This window comes from Balaenoptera ricei, chromosome 11 (assembly GCF_028023285.1).
Source record: "Balaenoptera ricei isolate mBalRic1 chromosome 11, mBalRic1.hap2, whole genome shotgun sequence".
In the NCBI taxonomy this organism is placed as follows: Eukaryota; Metazoa; Chordata; class Mammalia; order Artiodactyla; family Balaenopteridae; genus Balaenoptera; species Balaenoptera ricei.
This window is the reverse complement of record NC_082649.1, coordinates 46,673,774-46,699,223: the sequence shown is the minus strand read 5'-3', so window position 1 is coordinate 46,699,223 and position 25,450 is coordinate 46,673,774. Positions and strand designations below refer to the sequence as shown.

The window sequence follows — 25,450 nt, the reverse complement described above, 5'->3', positions numbered from 1 at the left end:
TCTGCCTTCGATCTTATAGGCTGCACTTGTGTCCAGTTACTTAGATCAGCACCTTTTCCCCTATATGGGTGTTTTTCTTGCTGTGTCTTTCTGTAGGTTTGACATATTTCAGAATAAAAAATTGTTGAAAGGATAAAGTAAAATCATCTTATTTCAGAAAATTTATAAAATAATAAAACCATAGGAACATGTTGCTAGGGGCCCTACCAGAGTCTTTGAAAAGAACATATAAAAGACAGACCCTGAAGCTTAAGCTTTGTTAACTTCTTAGTATCTTCATGGTAACTTTATGAGGAAAAACTAAAGATGAAGATGAGACTACACATCACATAGGATGCAAAAGAAGATGCTCATCAAGAATTAATAGAAAACCCCAATAACTGTTTTTTTTTTTCCTTTTTTTTTTTTTTTTCCCTATGACAAAGGTATAAGGTCATATATCTGAACTAAGAAGCTCTGCATAAATTTTAGGAAAGTGCTGAAGGCACTAAATAGTTCATCTGAAAATAGAAGGAAAAAATAAAATAAACTGGTTACTAAGTAAACCAGCTGAGGTTGGAAAATATATTTACACCTGTACTAGTACACACAATTCTGTGTGATTTTCTTCTAACAGTGCTGTTATCACGAATATGAATGTCGAAGGCAGGTATCTGTAACCAGAGAGGCAGCATGCCATCGTGGTTAAGAGCACAATCTCAGTCCCACCATTAACTAAGAATGTAACTTTAGATAAATTACTAAAATACTGTGTGTCTAATTTTTACTTGCAAATGGGGATGATGAAACGTTTGTTATGGTGTCTGGCACGTAGTTATTGCTCAAAAACTGTTAGCAATCATTATCATGATTATTTATCAATAGAATCTCAGATTTGGGAGCCAAGTGCAGCAGAAAGACAAAAACAGCCCTGACTACCAAAATTTTTAGTCACGTTATTCTTTTTTCTTGATGATCCCTTCTTCCCCACTTACTGAAATTAAAAATCAGAATACATTTTTGAGCAGGACTTCTCCACTCCTGACGTTCTGGGACGGTAGTATTTTGTTGTGGTTCTGGCATATTTAGCAGCATCCCTGGGCTCTACCTACCAGGTGCCAGTAGCAACCACCCCACCCCACCCGCCCACCCCCGCTGGGACAAATAAAAAGTCTCCAGACACAGTCAATGGCCCCTGGAGGGAACAGCACCCCCAGCTGAGAACCAAACCTCTAGAGGAATGGTAGTTACTGAATTTAAATAGGAGATAATAGAGCAAAGAAGAAAAGTCTGTTAAAAAGAGCGTTTTTTCTAGGAGTTAACAGACTAAATTTTATTCCAAAACAGAGTCAACCTCCATCGCACTGAAGAAAAAAGAAAACTACGTCTCTTTTATAAATCACATCCTCACAAGTAGAGAACCGAACAGTGCACTCTCTCTCAGAACCAGTGCCTTTCTTGTTTCTTTAAAGACATCTGCCCTTATGGCATCGACACGATTTAAAATCCAATCCAAAGCCGGCCTGCATGTTCGCTTACAGGACATGCTTCTTTGCTTTTATACACTCTGTCAGGTGCCACAACCGTAACCCTCACAGAATGATGAAAGATCTGGAAGAAGCAGTGTGTGTACTCAGATCATTTTTTCAGAAACACCTTTCCATTCTGTGAGCTATGCCTCAGTTCAGTCCCCAAGTCTGAAAGTAAAGGGAAGTGACACAGTGGCCGAAATACAAGATGCAGTGCTACCTGCATGGGCACAGACAAGTGGCTCTAGCAATACACATCTATATACAGCTTAGTTTTTTTAAGAAAATTTTAGTGTTTTTTAAGGTAGGAAACATTCAGTTTCTATGCGCTTCTACAATGGTCAGAGAATTCTTGGTAAAGATTGACATGATGCAGTTACATGTACTTGTGGATCAACTTCAAATTTATATGTAAATATTACTCCAATATAGTAGTCTCTAAGACTCAGTAGCCTCAACATAGAAACCTAACGTGAAGACAATCCGGCTGCGAATCGGGCTTGAAAACCAACTGCAGAAGTGAGAGGTGATTATACTGAGAGGTCCACCCTCCAGAGTGGTCTTCTTAGATTTCACCTTTACTCTGAAGTGTAAGAAAAGCACAATGTTCAGCAGACTTGAAAATAAGACATAATAACTATCTGAAAAATAAAATTTAAAAAACACGCATTCTAATGGCATAGAAAAAAATTTACCTACCAGGAACAGAAGTGCTATAATAAGGGACTAATGGCAAAGTATGGACTTTGGGGTCAGACTCTGTGGGTTCAGACCTCACCTCTCAATGCATAATCCTTTTGGTCTTTGCATATAAAATAAAGATACCATTGCTGACCTCGCCAGACTGCTGGGAGGATGGGTTAGGAGGTAAGCAAAATGCCAGGTATGTAAAATGCTTGACACAACAGACGTTCACCAAATGGTAGTTGTGAGTCTAGCAGATGAAGGAAGTCTCCTATGCACAGTGCACTAAGAATCCATTACAGTTTTTTGAATACCTTTTTCGAGTTTTTGAAAGTATTCCATGTATTCTTTTCCCCTTTAATCAATTAGTGTGATAAATTATATGAATCGTTAACTTCTAATTTATGAATCACACTGTCATTCCTGGAACAAAACAGAAACAAAACATTCTTTGTTCCTGTCACCTGCTATTTTTCTTTTAATTGGGGTATAGTTGCTTTACAATGTTGTCTTAGGTTCTGCTGTACAATGAAGAGAATCAGCTATATGTATACATATATCCCCTCCCTCCCACCCCCATCCCACCCATCTATGTCACCAGAGAGCACCAAGCTGAGCTCCTTGTGCTATACAGCAGGTTCCCAAGGCTATCTGTATTACACATGGTAGTGTATATATTTCAATCCCAATCTCCCAACTCATCCCACCTCCCCTTCCCCCCCACCTTGTCTGCATGTCCATATTCTACGTCTGTGTCTCTATTCCTGCCCTACAAATAGGTTCATCTGTACCATTTCCCTAGATTCCGCATATATGCGTTAATATACAATATTAGTTTTGCTCTTTCTGACTTACTTCACTCTGTGTGACAGATTGTAGGTCCATCCACATCTCTACAAGTGACCCAATTTCATTCCTTTTTATGGCTGAGTAATATTCTATTGTATATATCAATATGCACCGCATCTTCTTTATCCGTTCATCTGTCGATGGACACTTAGGTTGCTTCCATGTCCTGGCTATTCTAATTAGTGCTGCAAAAATATTGGGGTGCATGTGTCCTTTTCAATTATGGTTTTCTCTGGTTATATACCCAGTACTGGGACTGCTGTGTCATATGGTAGTTCTATTTTTAGTTTTCTAAGGAACTGCCATACTGTTCTCTATAGTGGCATTATCAATTTACATTCCCACAAAGAGTGGAAGAGGATTCCCTTTTGGCCACACCGTCTCCAACATTTAATGTTTATAGATTTTCTAATGATGCCCATTCTAACTGGTGTGAGGTAAGACGTCACTGTAGTTTTGATTAGCATTTCTCTTATTATTAGTAATGTTGAGCATCTTTTGATGTGCCACTTTGCCATCTGTATGTCTTCTTTGGTGAAATGACTATTTAGGACTTCTGACCATTTTTGATTGGGTTGTTTGTTTTTCTCATGTTGAGTTGCATGAGCTGTATGTATATTTTGGGCATTAATCTCTCATCAGTTGCTGCATTTGCAAATATTTTCTCCCATTCTGAGGGTTTTCTTTTCCTCTCATTTATGGTTTTCTTTACTGTGCAAAAGCTATTAAGTTTAATTAGGTCCCAGTTGTTAATTTTTGTTTTCATTTTCATTACTTTAGGAGGTGGGTCAAAAAAGATCTTGCTGTGATTTATCTCAAAGAGTGCTCTTCCTATGTTTCCTCTGTTTTATAGTGTCTGATTTTACATTTAGGTCTTTAATCCATTTTGAGTTTATTTTTGTGTATGGTGTTATGAAGTATTCTAATTTCATTCTTTTACATGGAGCTGTCCAGTTTTGGCAGCACCACTTACTGAAGAGGCTGTCTTTTCTTCATTGTATATTCTTGCCTCCTTTATCAAAGATAAGGTGACCATATGTGCATGGGTTTATCCCTGGGCTTTCTATCCTGTTCCACTGATCTATATTTCTGTTTCTGTGTCAGTACCATACTGTCTTGATGACTGTAGCTTTGTAGTATAGTCTGAAGTCAGGGAGCTCGATTCCTCCAGCTCTGTTTTCCTTTCTCAAGATTGCTTTGGCTATTCGGGGTCTTTTGTGTTTCCATATAAATTGTAAAAATTTTCCTTCTAATTCTGTGAAAAATGGCATTGGTAATTTGATAGGGACTGCCCTGAATCGGTAGATTGCTTTGGGTAGTATAGTCATTTTCATAATACACGATTCTTCCAATCCAAGAATGTGGTATATCTCTCCATCTGTTTGTGTCATTTTTATTTCTTTCATCAGTGTTTTATAGTTTTCTGAATACAGGTGTTTTACCTCCTTAGGTAGGTTTATTCCTAGGTATTTTATTCTTTTTGTTGCAGTGGTGTATGGGATTGTTTCTTGAATTTCTCTTTCTGATCTTTCGTTGTTAGTGCATAGAAATTCATGAGATTGCTCTGCATTAATTTTGTATCCTGCAACTTTACCAAATTCATTGATTGGCTACAGAAAATTTCTGGTAGCATCTTTAGGATCTTCTATGTATAATATCATGTCATCTGCAAACAGTGACAGTTTTACTTTTTTTCCAATTTGGATTCCTTTTCTTTCTTTTTCTTCTCTGATTGCCATAGCTAGGACTTCCAAAACTATGTTCAATAATAGTGGTGAGAGTGGACATCCTTGTCTTATTCCTGATTTTAGAGATAATGCTTTCAGCTTTTCACCATTGACCTGTTGGCTGTAGGTTTGTTTTATATGGCCTTTATTATGTTGAGGTATGTTTCCTCTATGCCCATATTCTGGAGAGTTTTTATCATAAATGGGTGTTGAATTTTGTCAAAAGCTTTTTCTGCATCTATTGAGATGATCATATAGCTTTTATTCTTTAATTTGTCAATATGGTGTTATCACATTGATTGATTTGCATATATTGAAGAATACTTGCATGCCTGGGATAAGTCTCACTTGATCATGCTGTATGATCCTTTTAATGTGTTGTTGGATTCAGTTTGCTAGAATTTCGTTGAGGATTTCTGCAACGATGTTCATCAGTGATATTGGTCTGTAATTTTCTTTTTTTCTGACATCTTTGTCTGGTTTTGGTATCAGGGTGATTGTGCCTTTGTAGAATGAGCTTGGGAGTGTTCCTTGCTCTGTAAGTTTCTGGAAGAATTTGAGAAGGATGGGTGTTAGCTCCTCTCTAAATGTTTGATAGAATTCACCTGTGAAGCCATTTCATCCTGGACTTTTGTTTGTTAGGAGTTTTTTAATCACAGTTTCAATTTCATTACTTGTGACTGGTCTGGTCATATTTTCTATTTCTTCTAGTTCAATCTTGGAAGGTTGTAGCTTTCTAAAAATTTGTCCATTTCTTCCAGGTTGTCCATTTTATTGGCATATAGCTGCTTGTAGTAGTCACTTATGATCCTTTGTATTTCTGCAGTGTCAATTGTAATTTCTCCTTTTTCACTTTTAATGTTATTGATTTGAATATTCTCCCGTTTTTTGTCTTGATGAGTCTGATTTATCAATTTTGTTTATCTTCTCAAAGAACCAGCTTTTAGTTTAATTGATTTTTGCTATTGTTTTCTTCCTTTCTATTTCATTTAATCCTCCTCCGATTTTTATGATTTCTTTCCATATACTAACTTTCGGTTTTGTTTGTTCTTCTTTCTCTAGTTGCTTTAGGTGTAAGATTAGGTTGTTTATTTGAGATTTTTCTTGTTTCTTGAGGTAGGATTGTATTGCTATAAACTTCCCTGTTAGAACTGCTTTTGCTGCATCCCATATGCTTTGGGTCATCATGTTTCCATTGTCATTTCTAGGTATTGTTTCATTTCCTCTTTGATTTCTTCAGTGATCTCTTGGTTATTTAGTACCATATTGTTTAGCCTCCAGGTGTTTGTATTTTTTACAGTTTGTTTTTTCATTAATTGATATCTAGTCTTATAGTGTTGTGGTCAGAAAAGATACTTGATACAATTTCAATTTTCTTAAATTTACCAAGGTTCGATTTGTGAAACAAGAAGTGATCTATCCTGGAGAATGTTCCATGTGCACTTGAGAAGAAAGTGTATTCTGTTGTTTTTGGATGGAATGTCCTAGAAATATCAATTAAGTATATTGGTCTTTTGTGTCACTTAAAGCTTGTGCTTCCTTATTTCTTTTCTGCCTGAATGATCTGTCCATTGGTGTATGTGGGGTGTTAAAGTCCCTCATTGTTACTGTGTTACTGTCAATTTCCCCTTTTATGGCTGTTAGCATTTGCCTCATGTACTGAAGTGCTCCTATGTTGGGTGCATAAATATTTACAGTTGTTATATCTTCTTCTTGGATTGATCCCTTGATCATTATGCAGTGTCCTTCCTTGTCTCTTGTAAGTCTTTACTTTAAAGTCTAGTTTATCTGATATGAGAATTGCTACTCCAGCTTTCTTTTGATTTCCATTTGCATGGAATATCTTTTTCCGTCCTCTCACTCTCAGTCTGTATGTGTTTCTAGGTCTGAAGTGGGTGTCTTGTAGACAGTATATACACGGGTTTTGTTTTTGTATCCATTCAGTCAGTCTGTGTCTTTTGATTGGAACATTTAATCCATTTACATTTAAGGTAGCTATCGATATGTATGTTCCTATTACCTTCTTCCTTATTGTTTTGGGTTAGTTTTTGTAGGTCTTTTTCTTCTCTTGTGTTCCTGCCTAAAGAAGTTCCTTTAGCATTTGTTGTAAAGCTGGTTTGGCAGTGCTGAATTCTCTTACATTTTGCTTGTCTGTAAAGCTTTTGATTTCTCCATCAAATCTGGATGAGATCCTTCATGGGTAATCTTGGTTGTAGGTTCTTCCATTTCCTTACTTTAAATATTTCCTACCACTCCCTTCTGGCCTGCAGAGTTTCTGTTGAAAAATCAGCTAATGACCTTATGGGGATTCCCTTGTATGTTATTTTTTGTTTCCCTTGATGCTTTTAACATTTTTTCTTTGAATTTAATTTTTGTTAGTTTGATTAATATGTGTCTCGGCATGTTTCTCCTTGGATTTATTCTGTATGGGACTCTCTGCACTTCCTGACTTGATTGACTATTTCCTTTCCCATGTTAGGGAACTTTTCAAGTATAATCTCTTCAAATATTTTCTCAGACCCTTTCTTTTTCAATTCTTCTTCTGGGATGCATATAATCCAAATGTTGGTGTGCTTAATGTTGTCCCAGATGTCTCTCAGACTGTCCTCATTTCTTTTCATTCTTTTTTTTCTTTATTCTGCTCCTCAGCAGTTATTTCCACCATTCTATCTTCCAGGTCACTTATTAGTTCTTCTGCCTCAGATATTCTGCTATTGATTCCTTCTGGTGTAGTTTTCGTTTCTATTATTTTGCTGTTCAACACTGTTTGTTCCTTAGTTCTTCTAGGTCCTTGTTAAACATTATTCATATTTTCTCGCTCTATGCCTCCATTCTATTTCTGATATTTTGGATCATCTTTACTATCATTACTCTGAATTCTTTTTCAGGTAGGTTGCCTATTTCCTCTTCATTTATTTGGTCTTCTAGATTTGTACCTTGCTCCTTTATCTGTAATGTATTTTTTGTCATCATTTTTTTTTTTTTTTTGATAGGAGGGGCTGTGTTACTGGTGGGGTTGTGTCGCTAGTTGTTTGGGCATAGGCATCCAGCACTGGATTTTGCAGGCAGTTGGGTGAAGCCAGGTCTTGGTATCGAGATGAGGACCTCCGGGAGAACTTCATATACCAGGAATATTAATATTCCCTGGGACCTGAAGTTCTCTGTTAGTCCAGGAGCTTGGACTCGGCGCTCCCACCACAGGACCTCAGGTGCAATCTCAGGTCTGAGAACCAAGACCCGGCAAGCCACATGACACAGCAAAATTTAAAAAAAGCAACAAACAGAAAAGAGCTGAAAAATAACAAACAATAGAAAACAAAATAAGAAGCGACCTTCAAGATGGTGGAGGAGTAAGACGTGGAGATCACCTTCCTCCCCATAAGTATATCAAGAATACATCTGCATGTGGAACAACTCCTACAGGACACCTACTGAACGCTGGCAGAAGACCTCAGACTTCCAAATAGGCCAGAAAATCCCCACGAACCTGGGTAGGGCAAAAAAAAAAAAAAAAAAAAAGAGAGAGAGACAAAGGAATAGGGACTAGACCTGTGCCTCTGGGGGGGAGCTATGAAGGAGGTAAATTTCCATACACTAGGAAGCCCCCTCACTGGCTCAGAAGGGGAGGGGTGAGCTTTGGAGCCACAGAAAAGAGTGCAGCAATATGGGTGTAGAGGGGAAAGCAGAGAGATTCCCACACAGAGAATCAGTGCTCACCAGCACTCACCAGCCTGAGATGCTTGTCTGCTCCCCTGCCAGGGCAGGTGAAGGCTGCAAGCTGAGGCTCAGGCTTCAGAGGTCAGAGCCCAGGGAGAGGACTGGGGTTGGCTACATGAAGACAGCCTGAAAGGGGCTAGTGTGCCACAGCTAGCAGGGAGGGAGTCCAGGAAAAAGTCTGGACCTGCCTAATAGGCAAGAGACCATTGTTTCGGGGTGTGCAATGAGAGGTGCTTCCTGATCCATTTGCCCACAGACAGCAGAGCACCACCTAAGCAAGCTCCAGAGATGGGCGCAAGCTGCGGCTATCATCTCAGACCCCAGAGGCAGGCACGGATCTCTACCGCTACCACTGCCACCGCTGCCACAAAGGGTCCTGTGTGCAAGTGCAGGTCACTATCCACACCCTCTTGGGAGTTTGTGCAGCAAGCTACTGCCAGGGTCTTGTGATCCAGGGCCAACTTCCCCAGGAGAACACAAAGCATGTCTCAGGCTGTTGCAACTTCATGCCAGCCTCTGCCACCGCAGACACTCCCAGTTGTGACTACCATACCCCTCCCTCTCCCTGGCCTGAGTAAGAAAGCCCTAATCAGCCATTGTTTTAAACCCTTCCTGTCTGGTTAGGGAACAGACGCCTTGTAGGGCGGTCTACAAGCAGAGGTGGGGCCAAAACCAAAGCTGAACCGCAGGAGCTGTGTGAACAAAGAAGAGAAAGAGAAATGTCTCCGTGCAGCCTCAGGAGCAGTGGATTAAATCCCTGAAGTTGGCTTGGTAAACTCTGCATCTGTGGAATACCTGAACAGACAACGATTGTTCCCAAAGTTGAGGCAGTGGACTTTGGGGGCAACTGTGGACTTGGAGTTCGCTTTCTGTGTTTGATTTGTTTTTGGTTTTATGTTTATCTTAGTTTAGTTTTTAGTGTTTGTTTTCATTTGTGGGTTTCTTTATTGGTTTGGTTGCTCTCTTCCTTTTTTTTTTTTTCTTTTTGTGAGTGTGTCTGTTTCTTTGTGTGATTTTGTCTGTTCAGTTTTGCTTTTACCATTTGGTTTAGGGTTCTGTCTGTTCGTTTTTTTTCTTCCTTTTCTTCTGTGTTGTGCAGCTGGCAGGGTCTTGGTGCTCCAGCCGGGTGTAGGGCCTGAGCCCCCGAGGTGGGAGAGCTGAGTCCAGGACGTTGGACCACCAGAGGCCTACCCACCCCACGTAATATTAATCAGCAAGAGCTCTCCCAGAGATCTCTGTCTCAACACTAAGACCCAGCTCCACCCAAAGGACAGCAACCTCCAGTGCTGGACGCCCCATGCCAACAACTACCAAGACAAGAACACAACCCCACGCATTAGCAGACAGGATGCCTAAACTCATACTGATTTCACAGACACCCCAAAACACAGCAACAGACGTGGCCCTGCCCACCAGTGGGACAAGATCCAGCCCCACCCACCAGAACACACACACCAGTCACCCCCACCAGGAAGTCTACACAAGCCACCAAATCAACCTCACCCACTGGGCGCAGACACCAGAAGTAAGAGGAACTATGAACCTGCAGCCTGCAAAAAGAAGACCCCAAACACAGTAAGTTAAACAAAATGGGAAGACAGAGAAATATGCAGCACATGAACGAGCAAGGTAAAAACCCACTAGACCAAGCAAATGAAGAGGAAATAGGCAGTCTACCTGAAAAAGAATTAAGAGTAATGATAGTAAAGATGATCCAAAATATTGGAAATAGAATGGAGAAAATACGAGAAATATTTAACAAGGACCTAGAAGAACTAAAGAGCAAACAAACAATGATGAACAAAACAATAAATGAAATTAAAAATACTCTAGAAGGAATCAATAGCAGAATAACAGGCAGAAGAATAAGTGACCTGGAATAAGTGACCTGGAAGACAGAAAGGAAATAACTGCTACAGAGCAGAATAAAAAAAAATAGAATGAGAAGAATTGAGGACAGTCTCAGAGACCTCTGGGACAACATTAAGCATACCAACATTCAAATTATAGGGGTCCCAGAAGAAGAAGAGAAAAAGAAAGGGTCTGAGAAAATAACTGAAGAGATTATGCTCAAAAACTTCCCTAACTTGGGAAAGGAAATAGTCAATAGAGTCCAGAAAGTGCAGAGACTACCATATAGGATAAACCCAAGGAGAAACATGCCAAGACACATATTAATCAAACTATCAAAACTTAACTACAAAGAAAAAATACTAAAAGCAGCAAGGGAAAATCAACAAATAACATACAAGGGAATCCCCGGAAAGTTAACAGCTGCTCTTTCAGCAGAAACTCAGCAAGCCAGAAAGGAGTAGCAGGACATATTTAAACTTATGAAAGGGAAAAACCTACAACCAAGATTACTCTACCCTGCAAGGATCTCATTCAGATTTGACAGAGAAATCAAGTTTTACAGACATGCAAAAATTAAGAGAATTCAGCACCACCAAACCAGCTTTACCACAAATGCTGAAGGAACTTCTCTAGGCAGAAAACATAAGAGGAGAAAAAGACCTACAAAAAGAAACCCAAAACAATTAAGAAAATGGTAATAGGAACATACATATTGATAACTACCTTAAATGTAAATGGATTAAATGCTCCAACCAAAAGACACAGACTGGCTGAGGGAATATGAAAACAAGACCCATATATATGCTGTCTACAAGAGACCCATTTCAGACCTAGAAACACATACAGACTAAAAGTGAGGGAATGGAAAAAGATATTCCACGTAAATGGAAATCAAAAGAAAGCTGGAGTACCAATTCTCATATTAGACAAAATAGGACACAAGAGACAAAGAAGGACACTACATAATGATCAAAGGATCAAGCCAAGAAGAAAATATATCAATGAATTTGGTAAAGTAGCAGGATACAAAATTAATGCACAGAAATCTCTTGCATTCCTATACACTAACAATGGAGAATCGGAAAAAGAAATTAAGCAAACACTCCCATTTACCATTGCAACAAAAAGAATAAAATACCTAGGAATAAACCTACCTAAGGACACAAAAGACCTGTACTCAGAAAACTATAAGATGCTGATGAAAGAAATCAAAGATGACACAAACAGATGGAGAGATATACCATGTTCTTGGATTGGAAGAATCAACATTGTGAAAATGACTATACTACCCAAAGCAATCTACAGATTCAGTGCAGTCCCTATCAAACTACCAATGGCATTTTTCACAGAACTAGAACAAAAAATTTTACACTCTGTATGGGAACACAAAAGACCCCAAAGCAATCTTGAGAAGGAAAAACGGAGCTGGAGGAATAAGGCTCCCTGACTTCAGATTATACTACAGAGCTACAGTAATCAAGACAGTATGGTACTGGCACAAAAACAGAAATATAGATCAGCAGAACAGGATAGAAAGCCCAGAGATAAACCCACGCACATATGGTCACCTTATCTTTGACAAAGGAGGCAAGAATATACAATGGAGAAAAGACAGCCTCTTCAATAAGTGGTGCTGGGAAAACTGGACAGCTACATGTAAAAGAATGAAATTAGAATCCTTCCTCACACCATACACAAAAATAAACTCAAAATGGATTAAAGACCTAAATGTAAGGCCAGACACTGTCAAACTCTTAGAGGAAAACATAGGCAGAACACTCTACGACATAAATCACAGCAAGATCCTTTCTGACCCAGCCCCTAGAGAAATGGAAATAAAAACACAAATAAACAAATGGGACCTAATGAAACTTAAAAGCTTTTGCACAGCAAAGGAAATCATAAACAAGACGAAAAGAAAACACTCAGAATGGGAGAAAATATTTGCAAACAAAGCAACTGACGGAGGATTAATCTCCAAAGTATTCAAGCAGCTCATGCAGCTCAATATCAAAAAAACAAAGAACCCAATCAAAAAATGGGCAGGCCTAAATAGACATTTCTCCAAAGAAGATATACAGATTGCCAACAAACACAAGAAAGGAAGCTCAACCTCACTAATCATTAGAGAAATGCAAATCAAAACTACAATGAGGTATCACCTCACACCAGTCAGAATGGACATCATCAAAAAATCTACAAACAATAAATGCTGGAGAAAGTGTGGAGAAAAGGGAACCCTCTTGCACTGTTGGTGGGAATGTAAATTGATACTGCCACTATGGAGAACAGTGTTGAGATTCCTTAAAAAACTAAAATTAAAACTACCATATGACCCAGCAATCCCACTACTGGGCATATACCCTGAGAAAACCATAATTCAAAAAGAGACATGTACCACAATGTTCTTTGCAGCACTATTTACAATAGCCAGGACATGGAAGCAACCTAAATGTTCAACAATAGATGAATGGATAAAGAATATGTGGCACATATATACAACGGAATATTACTCAGTCACAAAAAGAAACAAAATTGAGTTATTTGTAGTGAGTTGGATGGATGTATAGTCTGTCATACAGAGTGAAGTCAGAAAGGGAAAAACAAATACCGTACGCTAAAGCATATATACGGAATCTAAAAAAAAAAAAAAAAAGGTTCGGATGAACCTAATGGTAGGACAGGAATAAACACGCAGACATAGAGAATGGACTTGAAGACACAGGGCAGGGGTGGGAGGGTAAGCTGGGATGAAGTAAGAGAGTAGCATTGACATGTATACACGACCAAATGTAAAATAGCTAGCGAGTGGTAAGCAGCTGCATATCACAGGGAGATCAGCTCGGTTCTTTGTGACCACCTAGAAGGGTGGGATAGGGAGGGTGGGAGGGAGGCACAAGAGGGAGGGGATATGGGGTTATATGTATACATATAGCTGATTAACTTTGTTGTACAGCAGAAACTAACACATCATTGTAAAGCAATTATACTCCAATAAAGATGTTAAAAGAAAAAAAAAAGCTAAAAGGCAAGACAAGCTTTTATTTCACATTCTTTTACATGGGTAAGACTTTTCTATTTTCCTTTAGACTCCTCTCTTGACTTCTGAAGTTACTCCACATACAACTTTAAGAGAAAAGAGAAACCATTAGTTATTTACCTTCAGCATTTATTCATGACTTCATTCCAAAAATATTTACTGACCTCTAAGTAAGTGCCATGTGGAGACTAAGCCCTGGACAAGGAGATGGAATATGAAGAAAGCAGCTCCTGCAGAGGAGAAGCTTTACAAATCCAGATGTACGTAAAGGTTTCCAGTACAGAGTGGTATGTTCTGAGCTTGTATACTGATTGTTAAAATGGCGAATGCATCTGTACTGATTAACAAGTAGACAAAAAGATTATTTAAAACCTTGCAGAGTCAGGATACAAGCCCCAAATGCCTGGAAGAGCTCACACTGTTAACCAATATAATACTCAGCCTCTCATTGGTCCTAAAGTTCCACCTAATTAAACCTTACATTCCATTGAATAATTTTTGTGCCTTTATCTATAACTAGACATTGAATATGAGTCTCATATATTTTGTAAGGCTTAGAAATAATTTGGTTGTAATTGATTTAGTTCAACAAAAACACCATGAACAATATCATTGCTGCTGAGAGAAATTTTCCAGTAATTAAGGTTACAAGTCACTTAATAATGACCAATTTGAGAGAAGAGTCTGATCCTATGTCAAATCATGACCCAGGGAAGGTATCCTTTAGCTTGGGAAAGCTGCTTTAAATAAAAGATGACATCAAAACAACATTTTAAAATTAAAAAAACAAATAAAAATAAACAAAATAAAATTAGAAAAATAAAAATATATTAGAAAAAATAACAAGAAAAATGAAACAACAAAACACAATCACCACAGCAAATAAAAAAAGAAAAAAGAAGAGAATAAAAATTAAAGTTTAAAAAAATGAAAATAAATAAAAATCAAAAAATTAAAAAAAAAAATTCCCTGGTGCCTCCACTCTCAGTGTCCTTGCCCCCATGGTGAGCTACAGCCTACCCCCACCTCCCCAGTAGGCCTCCAATACCTCTAGGTAGGTATCTGGAGCCACTGTGTCAGCCTCACCTCTGTGTGTGTTCCTTTCACCAATGTCTGTTCCTGAAGCTGGCCCAGAGCACACGTGCCCATGCAGGCCAGCTGGGGCGCAGGCCTCTGCAGGCTTGCCCGCAGGGGCCAGCAAAGCGAGAGTAAGCCTTGGAGGGGAGTGCCGCTCAGCCCGTCTGGATCCACTCGGCCAGAGGAGGCCCTGGGGGTGCGGGGCTCAGGCTGGGGGACCCACACAGCAGGAAGAGGCCTGGGGGGGTGGTTGGGGCTCAGGCCCAGGACCCACGCAGCTGGAGGGGGCCCAGGGGTGGGGGTTCAGTCCCAGGACCACAGCAGGCTCACTGGGGGTCGAGCTGGTGGGGGAGAATCTGGCCACATTCCCCTCTGGTCCCTCAATCCCCTGAAGGTCCCTCTCCATCTCTGCCAATCCCCCCGCAGTGAGTGGGACCCTCCCAGTGTGGAAACCCCACCCCCCCCAGCCACCCCTCAGGGGCACTGGTCCCGTCCCACTTCCACTTTTCCTACCCCCTCCTTTTCCCCCCCATGCCCTACCTGGTCACATGGGGATTCCTCCCATCCCCTTAGGTGTCCATGGTCCCCCACCAGCACCTTGTAGGTGTCCTAGTTGTGAGGAGACGTGAACTCCACATCCTCCTACTCTGTCATCTCAAGTCCCAGGAATCCCCTCACCTGCTACTTTTAAAAAGATGGGTTTTCCATCTAAATTTATACATGAAATTATCCTTTTGGTTTGCTTTACCAGTTTCTTGTGTTGGGTTTTGCTAGCTAGCATAGATACAAGTTGAAATATTTCCATACTTTTCTATGTTAGGAATGTCTTTATATATATAACTTATGCTTTATTTTATATACAAACTTTTGCTCTTTATTTTATATATATAATATAATATATATAAAATATAAAACATATATACTATATATAAAATAAAGAGCATAAGTTCAAGGAAAGTTGGATTGGATTAGTCTATTTTTAAATGGCTCCTTCCATTGTTAAGCAGCTGTGGTTTTTAAAAAGAATTTAAAAGCATTTGAAATCCAGCTGCCTGATACATCTCCGCAAAGACTCAATCTGTCTTAAAAATCAAAGGCAGAGAAAGCAGTGAGGGAAGGGTAACATGTCAACACTATGGTAATAAAGGAAGCACAGAGGCATTGTTAAGTGGTGATTAAAAGACTATTTTGAGAATAAATTAAAGACAATGATCTAGACCTCAGGGGAAGCATAGCTCAGGTATAAAGAAGAAATATGTTGCACTGGAAACATAGTCAATATTTTATAACTTTGCATGGTGTGTAATCTATAAAAATAATGAATCACCATGTTGTATACCTGAAACTAATATAATATTGTAAGTCAACTGTATTCTAATATTTTTTTTTTCAAAAAGAAAGACATGTTTTTTTCTGACAGCCAACATCTAAGTGGGTAGGTGAACTGAGTGGCCATGTTATCAATCCAGTGTCCCACTGTAGATTGATTAGTAGAAATAGACTAATCAACAGATTTCATCTGTTTCTGAAGATCTCCATTACAGATCTCTGAACTGGGCCTACTTGCATACAAACCCCATGTCTCTGAATGTGATCTCTATGGAACGCAGCAGTTGGCACTTGCCTTGCCATGTTTCAGCCCTCGCATCTGGATCTGTCTGTGCCTATTCAGTGGACTAATGGGCAAAGCCAGCCAGACAATATCTGCACCTCACAGCCTTGGGTCTGCAGTCCCCTGGGCCGCATGGCCCAGTCCAACCCTTGCTCACACCAAGGAAGTAAAGGTGGCTTTCTGCTCAGGAGGCGATGGGAATTATGGCATTTTATGAGTTCTAAGGCTTCTTCCCAAGATCCTCATGTACTAGAAAACTAAAAACAGCCAACATATTCATGCAGCTGGAAGGGTTTCTGAGGACTGATTACCAAATATCTGAACACAGGGTGGGAAGGGCAATTGAGAAATGTTCCTCATCCTGTTACTGTTTACAAGAAGGCTGTGTTCTCTTTGTTTTTGCCATTCTTGGTTATTTTTAAACACATTTTTTTTTGTTGATTTTCTAGCATTTTAATCTCATAAATGTCATCTCTGTGGCCCAGATATCTTAAAAAGGAAATTCTAATTGAATGTTCTAATCCTATGCAGGTTTCACAAAGAAAATCTTAGCCTCACTGCTCTAAAAGATACTTTATTGAATATTGTTTTCAGTGTAGTTCCTCTCAATTCAAAACTGTGGCCAAACTCTTTAGAAAACTCAACATCAAATAATTACATTTGATTTCATTTCTGTTCTACTTTAAGCACTTTCAGTTGAAAGCAAAGCTCTGTCCTAAATATATGTGATTATTGAAATAACTGCTGGCAAGAATCAGCTCAATGTCTATTTACATCTTAAGAGTCAGTCTATATTTTAAATACAAACTAGAAATTATGTGCCAATACCTCTCTGTTGAGAAGAATTTCTAGAAATATGACAGTCACAACATTCACATACACATATACACATAGATGGACTGACTCATGGCTAAAAAATATGCTGTAATTGGAGACTTTACAAATCTTAGTATAATTAATTATTTGATACATAAAGATAAGTGTGAAAATTGCCACCATAAGCTATTATTAACCTATCTGATCTGTAAAAACAAGTTTCACCAAAGTGGAGGAATGACTATTACAATAACGGGTTCTTGTTATAGTGAACTGCCTGCAAAAGAGGACAAGGGAGTGTAACACCCAGAGGACCAGGACAAAGAATCATTGCCAGGCTCAACAGATCCATGATATGGACAAGAACTTTTTGATTATTCAGCAAGTTACATAAGCTAGCTGGAGTGATGTGATTTGGCACCTTCAAAAACGTACTCTCTCAGCTAAAATAAACTGGAGAAACCTGTATAAGAAAAACCTCTACTCCCCTCTCTTTTCTACCCTAAACAGTTCATTTTCCAAGTGTGGCTTCCCAGATTTTCTTATCAGCTGGACTGGAAAGATGTGTAACAGGAATTCTGTTCTTGTTCTTTGCAATCTACAGCATACAACTTTATATATCCTGTTTTACAAAGTAAGAAACTTTTCAGTGCATTGTACATAGGGCATTTAATCAAAGTCAGCTTTCAGAAGAAAGATGTAGAGCCATTTTCAAATGCTGACAAAGTAGGAAAAGAAAAATGAACCCTCATGTATCTTTAATGAAGCTTTCTGGGGAACTATATCTATACATAGCTTAGTGACTTCTGATTTTTGAAATATTGTTCCTAGTTTGGTAAAGCAAAATATTATACTGTCATGGCCCCCTCAAATGATTTCAATTTTAATCAAATATAAAGCATTTTTTTTAAGTAAAAGAAACATAATTGATCAGGCAAGTCATAAAAAGTGGCAACACTAGATAATTGACTGATGGAGAATTAAGTTTTTCTGAGGAAATTTGTAGACCACTGAGTACTAGGCCAAAAGATTTGGTTGAGATAACTAAAAAAAACAACAACAAAAAAAACCCAACTCTTTATAAAGATGAAGGCTGGCTATCAATTGCCAAACACATTCATACACAGAAACTATCTCCTGGGAGAGAAGGGAGAGAGATTTCCTCTAAAAGCTTAGGAAACAGCCACACGGCAGCATTGTGCTGAACATTTCTGGTACATTTTAAAATCGACCCACTAGGGCCAAAACTCTACTATGAAGTTTAGGTTCTATTTCCATGAATATTACAGTACTGATTACACCAAAAAGAGCATATGCTTACATTTCAAATCATTAACACAAACAAGAAATTTCTATCTTTGAAAGGGAAAAGAGAAAATTTTATAGAATTATACTAAAATAATATGGAATATCTTAGAGAAATCAACTGCATTAAATATTTTACAAATATTATATTATGCATAACGGAGTTATTTAGAATGCAGACTACTGGGGTCTGCAAGCCTGGATTCTAGACCTTGCTGTTCTACTCACTAACTTTACCCTACGTTCTCCATAACTCAAAGTCCTCATTTGAAAAAGAAAGCAAAGGATTATTCCTATTTCACAGAACAATTCTCACTATGAAAACAGACAAAAGGTATAAGCACTATGCATAGTAATTGGTACAAAATCAGTGCTTAAAAAATTTTAGCTAATACCACTAAATAAATAATTGTAGTCAATTACAATACCATCATTCCTTTTGTCAATAAAGAGGCTGTAGGTAAGGTATTAATTCCTATTTGAAGAACTCCACAGAGAATAACTCCATTTTTCAAATTCAGTAAAGTTTCAGTGAAGATGAAGAAAAGCTTTCCTACAGTGTTGTAAAATGAGTCTTCCGTTATATTTTCTCTAATGGAATATTATCCTGAAACGAATACACAACTTCAAATCTCAGTGTCTAAATTATTTTCAGATAGAACTGCTAACTGGGAAATAAGTTACACGAAATTAATAATTCTCAGTTATTGGCCTGCATTAGAGCTGTTAGCTTCACTTTGTAGCTGGTTTGTAGTCACAGGACAAAGTTAATCAGATTACCATAAATTATGGTTGCATCTATGCTACCTTCCATTATCTCTATGATTTTTTTTTTTTAAAAAGGTAGTTACTAACACAAGGGCATGTGTAATTAATAGAATTAGCTAAAACTACTAATACAAAGAAGGAAATTTTTTTAAACATGGACCAAGCAAGATATTTGCTCCAGTCTCATTTTTATTGATGGCATTATATCTTCAACTTCAAGGAACTGATACAGAGCTCAACTGAATTGCTTGATTTTAGTTTGAGGAAAACCCCAAAGGGCAAAAGACATACTACAAAATAATCACAAAGTAAGCACGCTGTACCACAGGGGAAACGAACACAGGAGAACTGAAATCTACTAAATAGACCATAAGGAGTGTTCGGAAGAGAGTGGGGGTGTGTAAATTTGAGGACTTGGGATAGAGAGAGAAGACAGAACAAAACTAGCTTCACTGCTGGCATTCGTGAATGTAACATTTTTGGATAAATAATCCTTTACATTTGAACATGTACATTTAGCAGAAAATGTTTGTAGAAAAATTGAGACATCAATCTTTTATAACTCAGTGCTGAAAAATCTGTTTTAAAAGATTAAAAGGTGGAGGTATAGATGAATCAAGAGTGGCCAAGGGTTAATAACTGCTGAAGTTGGGTAACGGATGTTAGAGATTCAGTACATGATGCTCTCTATACCTTTGTATATGCTGGAAATTTTTCATAATAAAAAGTGAAATATGCAAAAAGATCAAAGGCTTCATAAAATAAAACAAACAAACCCAAATGCTTCCCATCACCCATCACTGTCAGAGAGAATAAAAGAGGGAAGGAAGGAAAGAAGAAAGAAAGGAAGAAAGCTTTAAACATGTCCATTCAGCCATTTTTATATAAATTTTCTAAAGTAACTGATAGGTTAAATGTATAAAATTTCTCAGTGAAAATGTTCCACTATTACTTAATTGCCATAATTATTTATATATGCACATGTCACTACACATTTATTTGTAGTCACAATGATCAAAAATACAGGACATCTATATATCCTTAAGGGAGATCTCAACCTGGATGCCTCCCTCAGCAGATTCAGTAAAGCACACCATAAAGTACATTGGGAAAAGCACTGAGGGCCACCTCAACCTAAAAGTTACTTTTTTTTTTTTTTTTATGCTGAAAAGGCATGAGCCTCTTTTTATTTTTTGATTTTTTAAAATCTTTATTGGAGTATAATTGCTTTACAATGGTGTGTTTGTTAGTTTCTGCGAGCCTCTTTTTAGTGACGTGTTTCTTTAGCACTTTTCCAACGTGTTGGGAGACTGTCAATAGAGTAGTATGGTTCTCCGGTGTCCACCGCCACCAATTTCACCTGCTGGTGTGACGGGCATTATAGCTGTGAAGCTGGCAGAGGGCCCCAGCCTTTGTGGGCTCAACACAGCATAAAGGCTGTGGGCTTTTCTACTTTTTAAAAGCTGATGGGGGATGGAGAGTCTCAAGAACATTCTGGGGGCCACTGTCACCCAACATCTGTGTGGGGCCCTGGGCAGCCCCAGACCAGAGTGGGACACCAGAGCAGCTTCTGGCCAGTCAGCCTGAGAAAGCACAGCCAAGCAAAGAGAGTGTTCCTTTAAAAACCCCTCCCCTCAAACATAACAAAGCAATCCCACCGGGGCACAACTTGGGGCACGGTCATGCGTGACCTTTTGGTCTTACCAGGGAGCTGGGCGAGCCAAGGGGGGAGGGAGGGGTCCATGGTTCATCTTGGGCATGCTGCAACTCATTGGACCTCCCTGTGATGAGCAGCTGAAGGGCTCCCAAGGAACCCCAAACATGACAGGGGCCACTATATGGAAGGGACGTGGTGACACTACACTGCTAGTGTCTTTGTCCTCAACTCCAACCATATTCACTGTGGTTGTGAAAGCACTGCTTGAACTAGGTCCCATACTCTAGTTCCCACCATCCCACCTCACACACACACAGTGACTTACACACACAGCGATTACCATCTGCCTTTGCCCTCGTGTCCCTGGCTACATCCCGCTGGCACTTGGTAAGTAAGGATCCAGCTTGCCCTGGTCCCCTGGGGGTTTGAGAGAAGACCAGCAGGGTCTTGCTGCAGAGTTGTGGGCTCAAGGGCCCCAAGCTCTCATCCTCAGAACCTCAGCCTCTCCCCTCACAGGAGCCTTTGTTCACACAGCCTCCGGGAACAGTGGCATTCTCCTAACAGTTCTGTTTATGCAGGATGGGGGATTAATGTAAACAATTAAGTCATTACATTTAACCAAAAGTGTTATACAAAGTAGGACTAATAGCAGGAAGCTAGTAAAAAGGGTACAGCTTTGCTGACAGATGCAGGATTAAGCTGAAGATTTAAGAACTGTTTCCTCCTTTTCTGAACCAAGTTCTCAAAAAGATATCTGCAGAGGTGCTAAGAAGGTGTAATACCACCTGATGAATTCAGCTCTTCCACCAGAAATGGGGGAAAAAAATTGTGTCATACATAAACAGTGTTTAAGTCATGGTCTGAATTAACAATCACAGAGATTAAAACAGCCAAGCCAAAAGAAGAGCCAGCTACTGAACGCCATCACCTGTAGCCCTCAGCTTCCTGGGTCATTAATCTCTTAGCAATGTCCTCATCACTAGGCCAAAGATGAAAAGACAGGCATTGAGACCCACTGACCACACTGAAATAAAACGTTTTAATGTAATCTGCTGGTCTACACTTCACAGGGGTTTAATTTCCATTGACCAATGATCACAGGAGTGAGTGACCAAGGCCGGCCTCTAACCAGTGCTCCATGACTGCAGAGCACCCCCAGCTGTGGAGGGAGGGGTCCTCCCTCCCCAAGGTGATGCTCTCAGCAACTTTCTGGGCACAAAGATGCTCCCTGGTGGACAATTTTTAAAAACATACAGCCATGAGGAGCATTTACTTATGTTGTCTCTCTCTCACCCACACACACATGTACATATACACACATATATAAAAGTCGGTGGGAAGATGGAAATCTCAGGAGGAATTTTGACCTTTGTTATTTTTGAGGCTAAGCAGAAAGTCAGGGAAGTTCTTAATTTTCCAATAACCACAGAGACAACCTAAAACTGAGGACTGGCTTCCACGTCCCCTCTCAGTGGCAACTCCCGTCCCTGCTCAAGTGTTCCGCCCTCACCCGCAGTTGTCTTTTCCCTTCAAAGAGCAGGATGCTCGCAGCCATGGCCGAGTTCAGGCTGTCCACACCGGGCACGATAGGGATCAGCAGCCTCCTGCCTCCCGTGCTCTCAGCCAACTGCAGGGACTCCAGGCTTATGCCGCTGGTCTCCCCACCTATCACCACAGCTGCAGGTGCCTCTGTCCAGTCTGAGTCGTAACTCTGGGCCTCAAGTTCAGGGAGCCAGCCTTTATTGGCTGCACTTTCTAGATTCGCTTCCTCCTCCTCATACTTGTGAAATTTTAGGGGTCGTCGGTCACATACCCAGCCGTAGTTACTGGCCTTATTAGACATCTGGGCCTGGGCCTGCGTGTAAAGGCCACAGTTGTCAGCCACGTAGACGCGGGTGTCTGTGGGCAGGTAGTTGGGCACTGCTTCCCAGTCCAGGCTGCTGATGATGGGCACTTGGAAATGTGCACCCATACCTGCCCGCAGCACTTTGGGTTCCCAGGCATCCACACAGCCTTTGGTTAGTAACACTTTGCTGCAGCCTACGCCAGCAGCAGATCGCAGAATTGTCCCCAGGTTCCCAGGGTCACGGAGATTGTCACAAATCAACAATATGGGCAGTGTGTGGGGAAGCTGAGTCTCTGGGTATGTCATCTTAACGTGGTCAGGTTTGGCAAAATCCCCATTATTCCTTGTGGTGTTACTAGGTCGGACCAATCCTTGATATCCTCAAATTTCACCTTAATGACCCTAACACCTTTCAGCTTCTCAATGGGCAGCTCCTTTATGTATTCCAGATGGCTAAAGAAGAAAACTTTGGGCACAGCACCAGCCTTGAGAGCATCTGCAATCAGCCTATGACCTTCCAACAGGATCTTCCCTTGCTTTTCCCGAAATGGCCTGGACTTAACTACTGTCATCACACTGCTCAGCCTTTTGTCTCCAGGGAAAGCCTTATCATAGCGAAGCCCCGACTCTTCTCAGGTGCTGGGGGTCTGGGATGGGGGCACCTGACGCGACTACTTCAGTCGCTGCTCGCGGGGACCGGTCTCTGCCGCCGCCTTCCGAGGCTGCTTCCCGGGACCGGGCTTCCGTTCCACGACCTGACCTAATGGAAACACCACTTTCACGGGGCTGCGCCGCGCGTCGAGTTCCCAAGCCTGCACCACCGGCAGCAACGGTCGCGTGGCCCAACACGCGTGCTCCCCCAGCGCCGCCATCTTCCCCTCGAAATTTACTTTTAATGTCAATTTCTAAGGAAATACACCGAACATTACATTTGTCATAAAACACACATATTAATGCACTAAAATCTTATTTAAATAATGATATAGTTAACAGATACTCTTAATTTTTCAAAAGCAACCATGCAATATTGGAAAAATATTAATTTGTCTATTTTTCTCATCCCTCAACTTATAAATAAATATATTATAAAAATAAGAGTATATGACAATCACCTATTTAGGAAATATATATTATAATAAAATAAAACCAAAGTTTCATTTTCACTTCACACTCCCCTACAGTTTGTGGGAAGCAGGCTGACATTTAACCCAAATTGAAAATTGCCATCTTGTTGTCCATGTACAAACCAATACATTACACATGTTCTATTTCTCTATCAAGAGCTTATTTTCCATGTGGAATAATTCAGAAATGTAGCTTTCAAATTTATGAAAAGAACATGCTCTTCCACTCTCTACTAATGATTATGTCCACGCTGCACATTTCCATAAAAAAGCCTTGCCTCAAATAAATAATATGATAAATTTATTTAATTAAAGTTCACATTCAAAGAGGCAGTCTCCTCTGATGTTCAGAAGTTCCACTGAGGTACCAAGTTTACTCACATGTTGTCTTTTAATGACCTTTTTATTAACTATAGCACTCTATTCTTGCACTGAGGACTAGGATTAAATTAGAAGAAAATACTTCTGTTATTGCTTAAGATAATAAATGGAATGGTTCCAGAGGCAAAGGTCTGCCACCAGAAAACCTTCAAAAGTCAACCCCAGGGAATATAAAATGCACACTGATTCTCCTGTCCGATGAATAAAGGTTTAGTTATAAAAGAGGCCAAAGTACTTCCTCTAGATCAGCCACTGTTGATGAAACACTGTAATTATAAAGCACACTCAGACTTGTTTGGGCATGTACATAATGTCCTCTCTTGGTGATACCCTCGGTAAACAAAACCATAAAATGCAAACTTCAGAACACAACTAGCCTTAATTTATCTAAGTATAATTAGACAAGTATCTTATAATTTCATTTAAATAGATAATTTCTAATGAGGAATTCTATAACTTAATTTAGGAAATATATAAAAACTGATTTCAAATGTGGAAAAATAGAGTTCATATAGGAAGGGAGGGAGGGAGGGAAACCGACCAGAACCCTGTGGGGCTCCTGGGCACAAAAGCCTTTCTGTGTTCTCCATTTTCTTGATTACAGGAAATAGGTTTCATTCAGCCTCCATGACCTTCCCTGAGGTCCAAGGAGCAGGTTCAAACAGTTGCTAATCAGGGAAGGGAGGGGATGCAGAGAAAAGGGAGGAACAGTTAAGAGAAACAATAGTGCAGCCTTGGGGCAGGGTCCTGGTTCCCCCTCAAGGGATACACGTAACAATATCTTTGAGCTGTTTTGCAGATACTGATACCCCCACCAGGTGGGAGAAGTTAACTATGCTGCCCACAAGCACAAATACCCCAGATGGCTGGAACCAGAAGGTTGATGATGCTGACTCCCACTTACCTCACCACCAGCCAATCAGAAGAGTGTCCACGAGCTGACCACGCCCTGTACCTTGAACACTGTACCTTGAACACTGTAAGACTCCTCACTAACCCCTCTGGGGCAGAACACACAGTCTTGAGGGCATTAGCCCACTGTGGCCTCCTTTGCCTGGCAAAGCAATAAAGCTATTCTTTTCTACTTCGCCCAAAACTCTGTCTCTGAGATTCAATTCGGTACTGATATACAGAGGCCGAATTTCGGCTATAGGAGGGTAGACAGAAAAAAGGAGGATGAGGTCTCTGGCTTTCTGTAGCATGCTGAAGCATGGCTGGTATATGTGGAGGTACTGCTAGACTTGGAAAATGATCATTATTTAATCATCATAGTAAAGATTTTATCAGACGTGAGTTATCAATGGATGTCAAATCTAGAGGGACCCTGAAGTGTGTCAGCCACAGACTGCTTATTGGCTGCAAGGGAGAAAAAAATAATTGTACAGTAAACAAGGAAGATTCCATTTTTAAGGCAGGGCTGGTGGCACTGTATTCTTCAAAATGTCAGTCATAAAAGACAAAGACAGGCTATGGAAATGTTCTGGA

At 39.9% G+C, this 25,450-nt stretch overlaps 1 protein-coding gene and 1 pseudogene across 1 annotated transcript in view; both read right to left on the bottom strand.

The window, feature by feature from the left end:
- Positions 1-25,450, bottom strand: part of KHDRBS2 (KH RNA binding domain containing, signal transduction associated 2) — a 720,740-nt gene that overhangs the window by 652,019 nt on the left and 43,271 nt on the right. The window lies entirely within an intron of this gene.
- Positions 22,066-23,332, bottom strand: LOC132374054 (rRNA methyltransferase 3, mitochondrial-like; annotated as a pseudogene).